Below are 19,122 nucleotides of genomic sequence, written 5' to 3' on the forward strand. Positions count from 1 at the left end.
CCCCCCCCCCGATCTTTCCCCCCCCGATCTTTCCCCCCCCGATCTTTCCCCCCCCCCCCGATCTTTCCCCCCCCCCCGATCTTCCCCCCCCCCCCCGATCTTCCCCCCCCCCCCCGATCTTCCCCCCCCCCCCGATCTTCCCCCCCCCGATCTTCCCCCCCCCGATCTTCCCCCCCCCGATCTTTCCCCCCCCGATCTTTCCCCCCCCGATCTTTCCCCCCCCCGATCTTTCCCCCCTGATCCTTCCCGCTCTTCCCCCCCCCCGATCTTCCCCCCCCCCGATCTTTCCCGCTCCCGATCTTTCCCGCTCCCGATCTTTCCCGCTCCCGATCTTTCCCCCCCCGATCTTTCCCCCCCCCCGATCTTTCCCCCCCCCCGATCTTTCCCCCCCCCGATCTTTCCCCCCCCCGATCTTCCCCCCCCCGATCTTCCCCCCCCCCGATCTTCCCCCCCCCGATCTTCCCCCCCCCCGATCTTCCCCCCCCCCGATCTTCCCCCCCCCCGATCTTCCCCCCCCCGATCTTTTCCCCCCCCCGATCTTCCCCCCCCCCGATCTTCCCCCCCCCCCGACCTCCCCCCCCCCCCCGACCTCCCCCCCCCCCGACCTCCCCCCCCCCCCGACCTCCCCCCCCCCCCGACCTCCCCCCCCCCCCCCGATCTTCCCCCCCCCGATCTTCCCCCCCCGATCTTCCCCCCCCCCGATCTTCCCCCCCCCGATCTTCCCCCCCCCCCGATCTTCCCCCCCCCGATCTTCCCCCCCCCGATCTTCCCCCCCCCGATCTTCCCCCCCCCGATCTTCCCCCCCCGATCTTCCCCCCCCCGATCTTCCCCCCCCCGATCTTCCCCCCCCCGATCTTCCCCCCCCCGATCTTCCCCCCCCGATCTTTCCCCCCCCGATCTTTCCCCCCCGATCTTTCCCCCCCCGATCTTTCCCCCCCCGATCTTCCCCCCCCCGATCTTCCCCCCCCCGATCTTCCCCCCCCCGATCTTTCCCGCTCCCGATCTTTCCCGCTCCCGATCTTTCCCGCTCCCGATCTTTCCCGCTCCCGATCTTTCCCGCTCCCGATCTTTCCCGCTCCCGATCTTTCCCGCTCCCGATCTTTCCCGCTCCCGATCTTTCCCGCTCCCGATCTTCCCCCCCCCCGATCTTTCCCCCCCCCGATCTTTCCCCCCCCCCGATCTTTCCCCCCCCCCGATCTCCCCCCCCCCCCGATCTCCCCCCCCCCCCCCGATCTTCCCCCCCCCCCCGATCTTCCCCCCCCCCCGATCTCCCCCCCCCGATCTCCCCCCCCCCGATCTCCCCCCCCCCGATCTCCCCCCCCCCGATCTCCCCCCCCCCCCCGATCTCCCCCCCCCCCCCCGATCTCCCCCCCCCCCGATCTCCCCCCCCCCCCCCGATCTTCCCCCCCCCGATCTTCCCCCCCCCCCCCCCCCGATCTCCCCCCCCCCCCCCCCGATCTTTCCCTCTCCCCCCGATCTTTCCCCCCCCGATCTTTCCCCCCCCGATCTTTCCCCCCCCCGATCTTTCCCACTCTCTTCCCCCCCCCCCCCCGATCTTTCCCACTCTCTTCCCCCCCCCCCCCCCGATCTTTCCCCCTCTTTTCTCCCACCCCGATCTTTCCCCCTCTTTTCCCCCCCCCCCCGATCTTTCCCTCTCTTCCCCCAGAGCCAGGGAGGGAGGAAAGAACAGAAGGGAAGGTCTTTGATAGGGTGGAGGGCAGGAGTGATTAAATGACAAAATGGATGATGGTGCAAGGCAAGGAGGGTGATAATGGGACAGGATAAGAAACAAAAAATTGGTCAGGAATAGCTGTAAATGGCAGCAGCAGAACCAATACCAGCACTTGCTGACCGAAAAAATGGGAGCAGTGGTTATGATCTGAAGTTATTGAAATCAGAGTTTAGTCTGGAAGGTTGTAAAGTGCCTCATCGAAAGATGAGATGCTGTTCCTCGAGCTTCCGTTGAGCTTCATTGGAACAGTGTAAGAGTCCGAGGACAGAGAGATCAGAATGGGAATGGGAGGGGCATTTAAAATGGCAAGCGACCGGCAGGTCATGGTGATGCTTGCGGACAGAGCGGTTCAGCAAAGCGATCACCCAGTCTGCGTTTGGTCTCCCCAATGTAGAGGAGACCACATCGTGAGCAGCGAATACAGTATACTAAATTGAAAGAAGTACAAATAAACCACTGTTTCACTTGGAAGGAGTGTTTGGGGCCGTGGACAGTGGGAAGGGAGGAGGTGAAAGGGCAGGCGTTGCATCTCCTGCGCTCGCACGGGAAGGTGCTGTGGGGAGGAGAGCGGATGGAAGAGTGGACCAGGGTGTCACGGAGGGAGCGGTCCCTTTGGAATGTTGAAAGGGGAGGGGAGAGGAAGATGTGTTTGGTGGTTCGGATCGCGCTAGAGGTGGCGGATATGGCAGAGGATGATATGTTGAATGTGGAAGCTGGTGGGGTGGAAGGTGAGGACAAGGGGGACCCTATTATGGTTCTGGGAGGCGGGGAAGGGGTGAGGGTTGAAGTGCGGGATATAGGACAGACACGGTCGAGGTCCCTGTCAATTACAGTGGAGGGGAATCCTCGGTTGAGGAAAAAGGAAGTCATATCAGAAGCACTGGTGTGGAAAGTGGCATCGTCTGAACAGATGCGACGGAGACGGAGAAACTAGGAGAAGGGAATAGAGTCCTTACAGGAAGTGGGGTGAGAGGAAGTGTAATCAAGGTAGCTGTGGGAGTCGGTGGGCTTATAATAGATATTGGTTGACAGCCTATCCCCAGAAATGGAGATAGAGAAGTTAGGGAAGGGAAGAGTCGGAGATCGACCATGTGAAGGCGCGGGAAGGGTGGAAATTGGAAGCAAAGTTGATAAAAATTTGAGTTTTTCTTCATTTGTTCATGGGATATGGGCATCGCTGGCAAGGCTAGCATTTATTGCCCATCCCTAATTGCCCTTGAGAAGGCGGTGGTGAGCCGCCTTCTTGAACCGCTGCAGTCCGTGTGGTGAAGGTTCTCCCACAGTGCTGTTAGAAAGGGAGTTCCAGAATTTTGACCCAGCGACGATGAAGGAACGGTGATATGTTTCCAAGTCGGGATGGTGTGTGACTTGGAGGGGAATGTGTCGGTGGTGGTGTTCCCATGTGCCTGCTGCCCATGTCCTTCTAGGAGGTAGAGGTCGTGGGTTTGGGAGGTGCTGTCGAAGAAGCCTTGGCGAGTTGCTGCAATGCATCCTGTAGATGGTACACACTGCAGCCATGGTGCGTTGGTGGTGGAGGGAGTGAATGTTTAGGGTGGTGGATGGGGTGCCAATCAAGTGGGCTGCTTTGTCCTGGATGGTGTCGAGCTTCTTGAGTGTTATTGGAACTGCACTCATCCAGGCAAGTGGAGAGTATTCCATCACACTCCTGACTTGTGCCTTGTAGATGGTGGGAAGGCTTTGGGGAGTCAGGAGGTGAGTCACTCGCCGCAGAATACCCAGAATCTGACCTGCTCTTGTAGCCACAGTATTTATGTGGCTGGTCCAGTTAAGTTTCTGGTCAATGGTGACCCCCAGGATGTTGATAGTGGGGGATTCAGTGATGGTAATGCTGTTGAATGTCAAGGGGAGGTGGTTAGATTCTCTCTTGTTGGAGATGGTCATTGCCTGGCACTTGCCTGGTGCGAATGTTACTTGCCACTTATCAGCCCAAGCCTGGATGTTGTCCAGGTCTTGCTGCATGCGGGCACGGACTGCTTCATTACCTGAGGGGTTGCGAATGGAACTGAACACTCTGCAATTATCAGCGAACCTTATGATGGAGGGAAGGTCATTGATGAAGCAGCTGGAGATGGTTGGGCCTAGGACACTGCCCTGAGGAACTCCTGCAGCAATGTCCTGGGACTGAGATGATTGGTCTCCAACAACCACTACCATCTTCCTTTGTGCTAGGTATGACTCCAGCCACTGGAGAGTTTTCCCCCGATTCCCATTGACTTCAATTTTACTAGGGCTCCTTGGTGCCACACTCGGTCAAATGCTGCCTTGGTGTCTAGGGCAGTCAGTCTCACCTCACCTCTGGAATTCAGCTCTTTTGTCCATGTTTGGACCAAGAATGTAATGAGATCTGGAGCCGAGTGGTCCTGGCGGAACCCAAACTGAGCATCGGCGAGAGCAGGAAACTGCATCGATACAGTCATCAATGTACCGGAAAAGGAGATGAGGTGGCGGACCTGAATAGGACTGGAACAGGGAATGTTCCACGTATCCCACAAAAAGGCAGCCATAGCTGGGACCCATAGCGACACCTTTTATTTGGATGAAGTGAGTGGAATCAAAGGAGAAGTTGTTCAATGTAAGAACAAGTTCAGCAAGGCGGAAGAGGATGATGGTGGATGGGGACTGGTTAGGCCTCCATTCAAGGAAGAAGCGGAAGGCCCACAGGCTGTCCTGGTGGGGGATGGAAGTGTAGAGGGACTGGATGTCCAAGGTGAAAATGAAAGTGGTGAATGGTTGTTTTTCATACGGGAGGGAGGTGTACACTGGTGTTTCCCAGGGATTGTTGCTAGGACCACTGCTTTTCTTGATATATATTAATGACTTGGACTTGGGTGTACAGGGCACAATTTACAAATTTGCAGATGACACAAAACTTGGAAGTGTAGTGAACAGTGAGGAGGATAGTGATAGACTTCAAGAGAATATAGACAGGCTGATGGCATGGGCGGACATGTGGCAGATGAAATTTAACGCAGGAAAATGCAAAGTGATACTTTTCGGTAGGAAGACCGAATTGAAGAGAGGCAGTATAAACTAACAGGCACAATTCTAAAAGGGGTACAGAACAGAGAGATCTGGGGGTCTTTGAACACAAATCGTTGAAGGTGACAGGGCAAGTTAAAAAAGCATCCGGGATCTTGGACTTTATAAATAGAGGCATAGAGTACAAAAGCAAGGAAGTCATGATGAACCTTTATAAAACACTGGTTCGGCCACTACTGGAGTATTGCTTCCAGTTCTGGGCACCGCACTTTAGGAAAGATGTGAAGGCCTTGGAGAGGGTGCAGAAGAGATTTATTAGAATGACTCCAGGGATGAGGAACTTTCATTACGTGGATAGACTTGAGAAGCAGGGGTTGTTCTCCTTGGAACAGAGAAGGTACAGAGGAGATTTGATAGAGGTATTCAAAATCATGAAGGGTCTAGACGGAGTTGATAGAGAGAAACTGTTTCCATTGGCGTAAAGGTCAAGAACCAGAGGACAAAGATTTAAGATGATTGGCAAAAGAACCAAAGGTGACATGAGAAAAATCTTTTTTACACAGCGAGTGGTTATGATCTAGAATGCACTGCCAGAACGGGTGGTGGAGGCAGATTCAATCATGGCTTTCAAATGCAACTGGATAAGTACTTGAAAGGAAAAAATTTACAGGAATGTGGGGATAGGGCGGGGGTGTGGGTCTAGCTGGATTGCTCTTGCATAGAGCCGGCACGGACTCGATTGGCTGAATGGCCTCCTTCCATGCTGTAACCTTTCTATAGGAAATTTACGGCACCGAAGGAGGCCATTCGGCCCATCGATTCCACGCCAGCCAAAAGTGAGCCACCCAGCCTAATCCCACTTTCCAGCACTTGGTCCGTAGCCCTGTAGGTTACGGCACTTCAGGTGCACATCCAGGTACTTTTTAAATGAGTTGAGGGTTTCTGCCTTTACCACCCTTTCAGGCAGTGAGTTCCAGACCCATACCACCCTCTGGGTGAAAATATTTTTCCTCAGCTCCTCTTTAATCCTTCTACCAATCACTTTAAATCTGTGCCCTCAGGTTATTGACCTCTCTGCTAAGCGAAATAGATCCTTCCTATCCACTATAGAAATAGGACGACAATTTTGTGAACAATCTAGTTCAGCCTCAGACAGTGGCCAGGGAGATGAATGGAGTCGGTGGCTCGGGAACGGAGTTTGCGGTGGGGACCGAAGGCAATGGCTTTGGTCTTCCCAATATTTAATTGGAAGAAATTTCTACTATCCAATACTGGATGTCGGACAAGCAGCCGGACAAATCAGAGGCAGTGGAGGGGTCGAGCGAGGTGGTGGTGAAGTAGAGCTGGGTGTCATCAGCGTACATGTGGAACCTGACGTGTTTTCGGATGATGTCGCTGAAGGGCAGCATATAGATGGAAATAGGAGGGGGCCAAGGATAGATCCTTGGGGGGACTCCAGAGGTAATGGTGCGGGTGACAGTGAAGGAATGACACTTGACAGATTTTCAAAGCGCAGTGTCTTATTCCCAGGATTATCGAAGATATCTTTTCAGCTGTTAAATCTTGTTTCCATGATGAGAAAGTGAACCGGGTTTCTAACTCCTGCTACAGCACCGAAACAGCCCTAATCAAAGTCACAAACATTCTCTGTGACCGCGATGCATTATTCCTGCTTGTACTCCTTAACCTCCCTGTAGTCTCTTTTTGTTTCAAAAATATACTTTATTCATAAAATTTGTAACTGTACATACAGTACAGTTGCCATATTACATCTCAAACATAAACAATACAGGTCATACAATTTGCAGGATACATACAGTACAGTTCAAATATGATTCAAACAATACAGTTACACATTGTACATGATAATTACAGTTCATGACACTCTAGGGTGCCTCGTTGCATTACAATCAATACAGCTTATTGATTACAGATACATTGCAGACATTATATTCATTTGTCATTTTACATTCTGCCCGAGGGGGTTTTTTCTCTGATTCCAACCCCTCGGTATACAATAGCAGGAGGGCCCTAAACTGTGGCCTTGCCCCATAGAGCCTTTGCGGCAGCAGCACCAAGCTTCAGGGGTCCCTCAGCACGTAGTCCTGGACCTTGGAATGTGCCAGTCTGCAACACTCAGTTGAGGACAGCTCCTTGCACTGTAAGACCAGCAAGTTTCGGGCAGACCTCTCTGCAATCTTTTTTTTATTTCAAAGTACACTTTATTTCATTGAGCTGTGTGTATCTTAAAATTCTATGTAAATATCACAATTTCAAACCAGTACAATTCAAACCAATACATTACAGATCGTACACAATGCGATCTCAATGTTACAATTCAAACACAGTATATTCCTTATGATTCATGGTGTACAATACAATACAAGATGGGGTGCCTTTATACAATGGCCTTTCCCCATAGAGCCTTTGCGTAGGCCGCACCTCACTTCAGTGCGTCCCGCAGCACATACTCCTGGACCACGGAGCGTGCCAGTCGGCAACACCCGGTCGTGGACAGCTCCATCAGCTGGAAGACCAGCAGGTTTCAGGCGGATCAAAGGGCCTCCTTCACCAAGTTGATGGTCTTCCAGCAGCAGGTGATGTCTATCTCGGTGGGCGTCCTGGGCAACAGTCCGTAGAGCACAGCGTCCTGTGTTACCGAACTATTGGAGGTGAACTGGGACGGATACCAACGCCTCTCTCACTGCACACCTCTGTGCAAAGGGGCAGCCCATCAAGAGGTGCAGTCTTTAACATGGACGATCATACCATCCTTCTCCAACGCCTCTCAATTGTAGAGTTCAGTGGAGCTGCCTTCGCTTAGTTGCACTTTTAACTATCTGATCTCCTTTCCCTCTCTCGATTCCTCCACTGCCTCTGTGCTGTCAGACTGTTTTCTTTTTATTCGTTCACGGGATGTGGGTGTCGCTGGCGAGGCAGGCATTTATTGCCCATCCCTAATTGCCCTTGAGAAGGCGGTGGTGAGCCGCCTTCTTGAACCGCTGCAGTCTGTGTGGTGAAGGTTCTCCCACAGTGCTGTTAGGAATGGAGTTCCAGGATTTTGACCCAGCGACGATGAAGGAACAGCGATATATTTCAAAATCGGGATTGTGTGTGACTTGGAGGGGAACGTGCAGGTGGTGTTGTTCCCATGTACCTGCTGCTCTTGTCCTTCTAGGTGGTAGAGGTCGCAGGTTTGGGAAGTGCTGTCGAAGAAGCCTTGGCGAGTTGCTGCAGTGCATCCTGTGGATGGTACACACTGCAGCCACTGTGTGCCGGTGGTGAAGGGAAGTGAATGTTTAGGATGGTGGATGGGGTGCCAATCAAGCGGGCTGCTTGTCCTGGATGGTGTCGAGCTTCTTGAGTGTTGCTGGAGCTGCACTCTGACATCCAGTCTTGGATGATCTGTATTTTTCTCTTGGTAAACAATTGGCGAGACCGCAGCTATTGTCTTCGGTCCCCAACACAATCTCCGTATCTTTGCCACTGATTCGATCCTCCTCCCTGAATACAGCCTCAGGCTCAATCAGACTGTTTGCAACCTCTCTGTTCTATTTGATCCTAAGCGAGGTTTTCAACCCCATATGCTCTCCATCATAAAGACTATCTATTACCACTTTTGTAAAATAGCTGGCCTTAGCCCATCTGACGCTGAAACCCTCATTTATGCCTGTCACCTCCAGACTCAATTATTCCAGTGCTCTTATGGCTGGCCTCATATCTTCCACTCTCCATAAACTTCAGCTCATACAAAACTGTGCTTCCCATCGCTCATTCTTTACCAAGTCACACCTCCCATTACTCCTGTGCTCACTGACCTATATTGGCTCCCAGTCACCCATCATCTCAAATACAAATTTTTTATCCTTGTGTTTAAATCCCTTTATGTCCTTGCCCCTCCCTATCTCCCTAACCTCTTCCAGGCCTACAACCCCCTTCCCCCAAACACTCCATTCCTCAATTGTGGCCTCTTGTGCATCCCAAAATCCCTTTGTCCCACCATTGACGGCTGTGCCTTCAGCCATCTAAGCCTCAAGCTTTGGAATTCCCTCCTTAAACTTCTCTGCCTCTCCACCTCCCTCTTTTCCTTTAAGATCCTCCTTAAAACCAAGCTGTTTGACCCAGCTTTTGGCCCCCCACTCGTAAGTCTTCCTTCTTTGGCTTGGTGTCTTTTTTCTCCTTACACCTCTGAAGTTCCGTAGGATGTTTTTCTGGTTTAAATATGCTATATAAATACCAGTTGTTTTTGTCAAGTCAATAGGGAGGTCAGAAAAACTTCTTCCACTACCTGATGTTGAAGCAGATGAGTCCTTTTGAAAGGAAATTAGATAATTGTTTGAAAAAGTGAAATAATGAAGAGTGTGGGGTGGGGGGTAGGTGGTGGCGAGCAGTGGAGTGGGATTTGATTCACAACTCCTTCAACGATTAAGTGGCCCATGGCAACCTTTGGCAGGATAATATCCTGGCTTGGGCTAACAACTCCTTCACGCCACAAAATAAGAGAAAACCCAGCCATCTTGTCTTGATCTATAGCGGCCCCGCCATCGCTGAGTCACCCACTATCAACATCTTGGGGGTCACCATTGACAAGAAGCTGAACTGGACCAGCAGTATTAAATGCTTGGCTACAAAAGCTGGGCAGAGGCTGGGTACTCTGCAACAAATGGCTCACCTCCTGACCCCCGCATCTACATGGCTCAAGTCTGGATGTGATGGAATACTTGCCACCCTTTCTGGATGCAGCCACAACAGCACCCAAGAAACTCGACAGCATCCAAGGACAGAGCAGTGTGCTTAATTCGTGTCCCTGTCATTGGACTCAATATCAAGAAGAACAAGAGCAGAAATGTAGGAACCACCAAGTTCTCCTCCAAGTTATACGCCATCCTGACTTGGACATATATTGCCGTTCCTTTATTGTCGCAGGATCAAAATCGTGGAATTCCCTATTTAACACCATCGTGGGAACATTATCAAAAAAAAATAGGTGGCCTACTCAGACTGGCAAAAGGTAGGAAGTGGTGTTCCCCAGGGATCGGTGCTGGGATCACTTGTTCACAATTTACATTAAAGATTTGGATTTGGGAATCGGAAATACAATTTCAAAATTTGCGAACGACACCAAATTGGGGGGTGTAGTTAATACAAGGGAAGAATGCATCAAAATGCAAGAGGACATTAATAAACTTGCAGAACGGGCGTGTAATTGGCAAATGAATTTCAATATAGATAAGTGCGTGGTGCATTTTGGTGGGAAGAATAAGGAGGCTACATACTACTTGGATAATAAGAGTCTGAATGGGATGGAGGAGCAAAGGGATCTCTGGGTACAGATACACAAATCACTAAAAGTAGCAACGCAGGTTAATAAGATCATAAAAAAAGCAAACCAAGCACTGGCGTTCATTTCTAGAGAGATAGAATTGTGAAGCAGAGAAGTTATGTTAAACTTGTATAGAACCTTGGTTAGACCATACTTGGAGTACTGTGCACAGTTCTGGTCTCCATATTATAGAAAGGATATAGAGGCATTGGAGAGGGTGCAAAAAAATTCACAAGGATGGCACTAGAACTGAGAGGATATACTTATCAGGAAAGGCTGAACAGGCTGAGGCTCTTTTCTCTGGAAAAGAGAACGCTGAAGGGTGACCTGATGGAGGTCTTTAGAATAATGAAAGGGTTTGATAGGGTAGACGTAGAGAAAATGTTTCCACTTTTGGGGGAGTCCAAAACTAGAGGTCATAAATATAAAATAGTCGCCAATAAATCCAACAGGGAATTCAGGAGAAACTTCTTAACCCAAAGAGTGGTAAGAATGTGGAATACAAGGAGTAGTTGAGGCAAATAGCATAGGTAAATTTAAGGGGAAGCTAGATAAGCACGTGAGTGAGAAAGGAACAGAAGGGTATCCTGATAAGGTTAGTTGAAGTGGGGAGGGAGGAGGGTCGTGTGGAGCGTAAACGTCGGCATAGACCAGTTGGGCCCGAATGGCCTGTTTCTGTGCTGTAGTTTCGATGTAAAAACACCAGCACAGACTTGGTGACATGGCATTTTTCTGTGCCATGACATTCTAAGATGTGGAGATGCCGGTGATGGACTGGGGTTGACAATTGTAAACAATTTTACAACACCAAGTTATAGTCCAGCAATTTTATTTTAAATTCACAAGCTTTCGGAGGCTTCCCCCTTCGTCAGGTGAACGATGTGAAATGAAGTCCTCGACATTCTAAGAGTCATTGAATTCTCCCTTTTAGACCTTTTTAGGACCCATTTCACCATATACCTTTCCCTAGCTAAAAGGAACCCAAGCAAATTATACCCAGCCTCAAGCCAATGCTGCTGTATATCTAATGCCGAGTTATGCAAAGGTGTTTTTAAAACTCTTTCCTTTATTCAGAGCATTTATCTGGATTGCCTTGGCTGAGATCGGAATCTTCCTACGTGAAGGATTGTGAGGCAAACCCATGCTTTAGAATTCTGTGGTATTCTTGTTTTTATGACTTCACCTTTATAAAATACAGAAAATGCAAATACATCTTCATCTATACAGCCCTCAGATGTAAGCAAATAAATCTTATTATTAGGTTGCCATGTGGAATTGGAAATCCTATTTCCAAAGTGCTGTTGGTTGACTAATTCGAATTTGTTTTTTAATAGGGAATGTCGTGTTTGGTTGCGAGTGAATTTTTCTCTAATTCACCACCCAAAATAACCTGCATGGCCTTAGTGGCATGGACACAACCAAAAATACCTAGAGCAATAGATTTTTAGGAAAAACTTCATATAACATGAATAGCATTGGATATTTATCAGATGGTGACTCACAGTAAACTAATTTTGGGGTTCAGCTGAAGAATCCAGTCTTATTTCATTCTCATTGTATGTGACAGCATCTGAGTCCCTGATCATACTATTGTCTTGATTACTACTGTCTTGCAGTCCACTGCCAGCCATCCACTACTGCCAGTACTTTCAGCATTATGTTGAACAGATGGCATGAGTCAGATCTGACATGTGGACTTTGTGGTTGGTAGAAGAACTGATTTGGTCCCCATATGGGAGCAGTTTAAGAAAAAGATTTAATGTCTGCCAGCAGCATGTGAAATGAGGCCAGAAATGATTGTATCAGCAGGATAGTTGGATAGTAGAGAGCAAAGTAAGGTGATGTAAAGATTTGATAGGCAAGCTGGTTTTGTGAGCTGTGATAGCAATCTATTTGTAATGGAAATTTTGCTGCAGCATCTGGGATCATATTGAAATAGTTTCTAAAAAAAAAAGCACTGAAAAATTAATGAATGCAGAAAGTTGATTAATTTTTAAGAAGTGTTAGTAAAATCACCAGATTTGACAGGTTGTGAAAACAGCTCTGTGAGTAAGTGAAGTGAAATCAACCAGTAGAGGAACATTGTGAGTCATGTATTTCATTTTAATTCCCTTAAAAAATCACAAATTAAATTTGCTATTTGTGTCGAAAGCATGGGGCCGGATTTTGCTGTGAGCAGCGAACGAATGGCCCGAGCAGTTCATTGGATTTGCACTTGCCCATAGACTTTCTATGGGGTTTTGCACGGAAGTTGCTATCAATGGGATAGCCAAATGGCGCGGTGCCCTCTACAGGGCATTTGGGACCTGTGTGAACAGGACAAGCAGCTGTACATTTCCTTAACCAATCAGATTAAAGAATCGTCAAAGAGCCGAGCAGAGTCTGAACCAGGAAGTGTAAGTTAGAATAGTGAATTCAATGTCAAATCAGGTGCAGAAAGTGAGATAAAGGGAGGGAAAGAAGGATTGGATTAAGAGCGAGAGATAAAAGAGACAGAAAGAAAAAATAAGAAAATATTTTTTTATTTAAATTTTTTTTAAATGTCCAACAATAGTTAAAAGCTGAAGGAATGAGACTCTACACTTGTAAAAAATAATTTCCAGTGCCAGAGAGGTTGTTTAGCAGTAATTAAGACTTACCATGCTGTTAAAAGGGTGCTTAGACTGAAAAGGAAAAGCCCTAACCTTTTTTTGGCGAGTTTAGTCCATATCTATGAGGTAAGTACAGGAACTTCACACCGCTCAATACATTTGAATGATGAGTCAGATGGCGAGATGCCATTTTCGCGCAACTTTTGGATGAGCAGGGTACCTCGGACAGCAACTTCCGGATTTCCTCGTTTAACTGTGCATGTGCGGTCACCGGAAGTTACTGTCCCAATTTGCACATAAATAACGGTGAGCGCTGTTAGCCTCACTGTTATTTTTACAGCAAAATCTGGCCCATTCCTAACTCGAAGATAGGTCTTTAAACAGCATTATAATTTATGTAGTTATTCAGTCTATCAGCCGCAGGAAGCTTGAAAGTATTACCATAGATTCATGTCTGATAGATGTCCTCACCCTCTAAAAGTGCTTAAGTGTCAGCCTTAGCTCAGTGGTAGCACTCTCGCAGCTGAATCAGAAAGTCAGCATTCAAACCCCAGTCGGAACTTGAGCCCATAATCTAGGCTGACACTGAGGAAGTGCTGCATTGTTGGAGGTGCCTACTTTCACATGAGATGTTAAACAGAGGTCCTATATCCCCTCTCAGGTGGATATAAAATACCCTATGGCACTATTGGTAGAATAGCACAGGAGTTGTCCCAGTATCCTGGCCAACATTTATCACTCAACCGACACCACCAAAAATAAATAAACTGGTCACTTATTTCATTGCTGTCGAGAAAGCAGCCGGGGAGTGGATTGGAGGTAAGTCTGACATCGGGGGCTTGGGGTCGGTCATCGGAGGGGGGAGGGGGGTCGGAGACAGCGCGGGCGGGTGTCGGAGACAGCGCGGGCGGGTGTCGGAGACAGCGCGGGCGGGTGTCGGAGACAGCGCGGGCGGGTGTCGGAGACAGCGCGGGCGGGTGTCGGAGACAGCGCGGGCGGGTGTCGGAGACAGCGCGGGCGGGTGTCGGAGACAGCGCGGGCGGGTGTCGGAGACAGCGCGGGCGGGTGTCGGAGACAGCGCGGGCGGGTGTCGGAGACAGCGCGGGCGGGTGTCGGAGACAGCGCGGGCGGGTGTCGGAGACAGCCATCGGGGGGGCTGTGGATAGATATGGGTTGGTCGGAGACATAGAAACATAGAAAAATATAGGGAACAGAAGGAGGCCATTCGGCCCATCGTGTCTGTGCCGGTCGAAAAAGAGCTACCCAGCCTAATCCCACTTTCGAGCACTTGGTCCGTAGCCTTGTAAGTTACAGCACTTCAAGTACACATCAAAGAACTTTTGAAATGAGTTGAGGGTGTCTGCCTCTACCACCCTTTCAGGTAGTGAGTTCCAGAGCCCCACCACCCTCTGGGTAAAATATTTTTCCCTCAGCTCCCCTCTAATCCTTCTACCAATTACTTTAAATCTATGCCCCTGGTTATTGACCTCTCTGCTAAGGGAAACAGGTCCTTCCTGTCCACTCTATCTCGGCCCCTCATAATTTTATAGACCTCAATTAAATCACCCCTCAGCCTCCTCTGTTCCAAAGAAAACAACCCCAGCCTATCCAATTTTTCCTCATTGCTAAAATTCTCCAGCCCTGGCAACCTCCTCGTAAATCTCCTCTGTACCCTGTCTAGTGCAATCACATCTTTCCTGTAATGTGGTGACCAGAACTGTACGCAGTACTCAAGCTGTGGCCTAACTAGAGTTTTATACAGTTCTAGCATAACCTCCCTGCTCTTATATTCTATGCCTCAGCTAATAAAGGAAAGTATCCCACATACCTTCTTAACCAGTCCACATCGGGTGTGGTCAGAGACATGGAGCTTCATTTTAGCACCCGCTATCGGGTGCGTTCCTGGTGGGGGAGCTCCGAAAATCGGGGAATCCCGGAATGGGTCCGGAGCCCGGCTCCAACCTGCCCACTTCCGGGTTCCCCACAGACGCGCCAGCGTGCGCGCGCAGCCCCCGCAGGTGGGAATCCCGCAGGCAATTAAAGCCAGCGGGATGCCACTTAAAAGTATTTACTTTGCTATTTCAGGTCATTAACTGACCTGATTATGGGAATATGTGAGGAGGGGTGGGATTTTATAGACAACTGGCACTGTTTCCCACACTGGGGGAAACACTCCCAGTTCAAATGGACGTGTTGCAGCTGTCAGCCTGTGGCAGCTGCAAAGGTCCATTTGACAGGTGTGGGGGGAAACCCTCACTCATTGCAGGAGGCCACTCTGTCACTTGGGACAAAGTTTGGCCTCCACCACCCTCCTCCTGACAATCAAATTCACCAACTTGCACACTTACCCCGGGGTCCAGAGACATGTATCTATTTTGCGGACCCCCTCAGATGTACATCTTCTGGTTGGGGGCCGCCGTAGCTGCAGTCATGACCTCCTCGGAGGGCGAACAGCATCACCAGCCTCGCCAGTCACGCCGTCCACCTCTGACACGTGGAGCTCCACAACAGAGCGCTGTGACACATCCATCTGCACAGCAGGAGGGAGGGCAACCGCAGAGAGAGATGCGTCGCAGAGGGCACTACCCTCGCCACAGGGTCCACAGACCGAGGCTCAGCTTCCTGGACCTCTCTGAGCAGCAGTGCACACGGAGGCTCAGAGTCACTCGACATGTAGTCGTGGACATCTGCAGCCTCCTTCATGCCGAGCTGCTCCCGGTTGGCCCGAGCACCATCTTCTTACCTATCGCTGTCAAAGTCACCACTGCCCTCAACAACTTCTCCTCCGCATCCTTCCAGGGTGCCACCGGGGACATCACCGACGTCTCCACAAAAGAGCCCTGCAAATACACCTACACCACTCTTCAGTGACACAATGGATGTCATCAGTTGTGGGTCTTCATTGTGATCCTCAGGAAAGGGCATTATTGCACAAACCAGACAAGATTCGCAAAGACGTGGCAGTAGTGGTGCCAATATAATATGTGATGTGAGTTGGTCAGAAATTCAATAGAAGTAAAAACCATGACAAACCCTCAAACACCCTTGTGCATCCCCTTCATGCTCACGACACGTTTGCCTTACGCTGCCTACTGCACATATGTGATGCATGCCCTGTGGCTGCAGCACAGGTAGTGGCAGGTTGAGTGAGGCTGACTGTGAAAGAGATGCACGAGAGGGTGAGTATGAGATAGAGCCATGGGATTGTATGAGGATTGGGTTGAGTGGTAGTGGCGGGATCAGTACTGGCGAGGTGAGTAAGTGCAGGTAAGATGAGGATGAGCTTTGAGTGGGTGTGAGGGGTGATGTGAGAGAGTAGTGTTGGCAGTGCAGAAGGAGATGTGGGGTGGGGGCAGTGATGTGGCAGACGGAGTATAGGGGAATGAGCAAGTGTACTCACTTTGGCTGACCTACTTAGGTTATTGCAGCGCCTCCTGCACTGTATGCAGGTGCGCGATATGTTAATGGTGCAGGTGACCTCCTCTGCCACCTCGAGCCAGGCCTTCCTGGTGGCAGAGGCAGGCTGCTTCCTCCCGCCCGCCGGGGGGAAGATCTCTGTCCTCCCCCTCCTCCTCACCCCATCCAATGATACCTGGAGTGAGGCATCATTAAACCTGGGAGCATCCTTCCCCCTGGGCTGCTCCATGCTGTAATTTTTTCTATTTGTTGCAGCATCTGTCAGTGGAGGACTGCCCCTTTAAATAGAGCTCCTCCAGCTGACAGACCTTACTGCGCATGCGCAGTCCGCCCGACGCACAGATCAGCAGTGGGGAACCCGGACGACCAGGTAAATGGATCCAATTAGGCTGCAATTGCGCAGGTGGCAGACTAATTTCACCGGGCGCGATACACACGTGCCCAATAGCCCCCCCCCCCCCCCCCCCGCCGCGAACCTGCAGCCTTGGTAATATCGAGCCCATGGTGCGGGGTGGGGAGGCGAGAGGGTTGGCCAATCCCGTGTGTGGGATAAGCTGTTTGGGTCTGGTGGAAACACTTTTGCTCCTCCCGGCCCACAAGCAGTGCAATAAAGGCACTTACCTGTTGTTCCGGGCCATCTCCCCTCTTATGTGGCGAGAATCAGAAAGCCTGAGAGTCCCAGCCCCCACGACTTAAAAATAAAAAATCTGTCAAAATGGAGGCCTGCTGCCTCCTTAAAAGATTTTATTGACCAACCGGCCTCCTGAGAGCGGGTTGGTCACCCGCCCCTTGACTTGCCTCCGTTAAAACCGGAAGTGGATGGGTTGGGGTCGGGTTTTACATTTTTACCACCCGCCCCCAACCCACCCATCCTTGCTGGTTAAAATTGCCCCTTTGATGCCTGTAAAGCACTTTGGGATCTCTGGAGGATCTGAAGATGCTGTTTAAATGCAAGCTCTTTCTTTCTTAAAGTCTCTATTTAAAAGAAGATCAGGCAGCTACAGAAAGGATAGGACCTTGGGCAGTCAAGTGGTTTCTTACCTTCAGCAATGAGAATTCTGTAGCGAGGAGATTAGCCACGATGTTGTCAATCCACCTGTAAGGTAACAGGCTCTCTTCATTTCTGAGATTCAGCTCTCTATTTTCCCATGGCAAACAAGTGGCGAAAGTGCCTGTAAGAACTCGTAGAGGAAATCCTTGTCGCCATCAACAAATTTACTGTTATTCAAAGATATCTGTTTTGTGATGGAATATTGTAGTCCTGTTTGGCAGGCTGCAGGAAAAAATCCTCTAACAAAGTTGTCCAAACTGCGGCCCATTAGCTACATACAGGTTCCGAAGCCTGGAAATGTGGCTCTTCAAACCAAAGCAATTCATTTCTATTTATGCTTATTGTTCTTATTTGCTGGTCTGTCTTGTTGGAATTTCATGGGTTTAGAGGTGTGGCAGGTGCTTTTCTTAGAATTGGAACATGGATTTAAAATTTATATGTTTAAATGAGCTTCATGCACCTGTTTGGCCACAATTAAAAAGCTTGGATATTCCTTTTGTATCACATTGGAGATTTGTGACAAGTCTGTGAGCCCTTTGCGAGTTATAGAAGCAGCACCAGAAGAATTGCTGGTGCTTAAGGCAGACCTTTATGTTACAGAGGTACAACCACGTACAAAGAGTTGGGGGTGGGGGGTAAATGTGACGGAAGAAGACACAAAAAACCTTCCAGAAATACTAGAGAACCAAGGGTCTGGCAAGAATGAGGAACTGAAGGAAATTAGTATTCGTTAAAAAAAAAGTACTAGAGAAATTAATGCAACTGAAAGTCGATAATCCCAAGGACCTAATGATCTACATCCCAGGGTTTTGAAAGAGGTGGCTATAGAGATAGTGGATGCATTGGTTGTCATCTTCCAAAATTCTATAGATTCTGGAACGGTTCCTGCAGATTGGAGGATAGCAAATGTAACCCCACTATTTAAGAAAGGAGGGCGAGACAAAACAGGGAACTACAGACCTGTTAGCCTGACATCAATAGTAGGGAAAATGCTAGACTCTATTATAAAGGATTTGATAGCAGGACACTTAGAAAATATTAATAGGATTTGGCAGAGTCAACATGGATTTATGAAAGGGAAATCACGTTTGACAAAATATTGGAGTTCTTTTGAGGATGTAACTAGTAGAATAGATAAGGGGGAACCAGTGGATGTGGTGCATTTGGATTTTCAGAAGGCTTTCAATAAGGTCCCACACAGGAGGTTGGTGAATAAAGTTAAAGCACATGGAATTGGGGGTAATATACTGGCATGGATTGAGAATTGGTTAACAGACAGAAAACAGAGAGTAGGAATAAATGGGACTTTTTTAGGTTGGCAGACTGTGACTAGTGGCGTACTGCAGGGATCGGTGCTTGGGCCCCAGCTATTCACAATCTATATCAATGATTTGGATGAGGGGACCAAATGTAATATTTCTAAGTTTGCTAATGACACAAAACTAGGTGGGAATGTGAGTTGTGAGGAGGATGCAAAAAGGCTTCAAGGGGATATAGACAGGCTAAGTGAGCGGGCAAGAACATGGCAGATGGAATATAGTGTGGAAAAATGTGAAGTTATCCACTTTGGTAGGAAAAACAGAAATGCAGAGTATTTTTTAAATGGTAAGAGATTGGGAAATGTTGATGTTCAAAGGGACCTACCTGGGTGTCCTTGTACATGAGTCACTGAAAGCTAAAATGCAGGGTGCAGCAAGCAATTAGGATGGCAAATGATATGTTGGCCTTTATTACAAGAGGATTTGAGTACAGGAGTAAAGATGTCTTACTGCAATTATATAGGGCCTTGGTGAAACCGCACTTGGAGTATTGTGTACAATTTTGGTCTCCTTACCTAAGAAAGTATATACTTGCCATAGAGGGAGTGCAATGAAAGTTCACCAGGCTGATTCCTGGGATGGAGGGATTATCGTATGAGGAGAGATTGAGTGGCCTTGGCCTGAATTCTCTAGAGTTTAGAAGAATGAGAGATGATCTCATTGAAACATACAAAATTCTTACAGGGCTC

Source organism: Heptranchias perlo, chromosome 1, assembly GCF_035084215.1.
Source record: "Heptranchias perlo isolate sHepPer1 chromosome 1, sHepPer1.hap1, whole genome shotgun sequence".
In the NCBI taxonomy this organism is placed as follows: Eukaryota; Metazoa; Chordata; class Chondrichthyes; order Hexanchiformes; family Hexanchidae; genus Heptranchias; species Heptranchias perlo.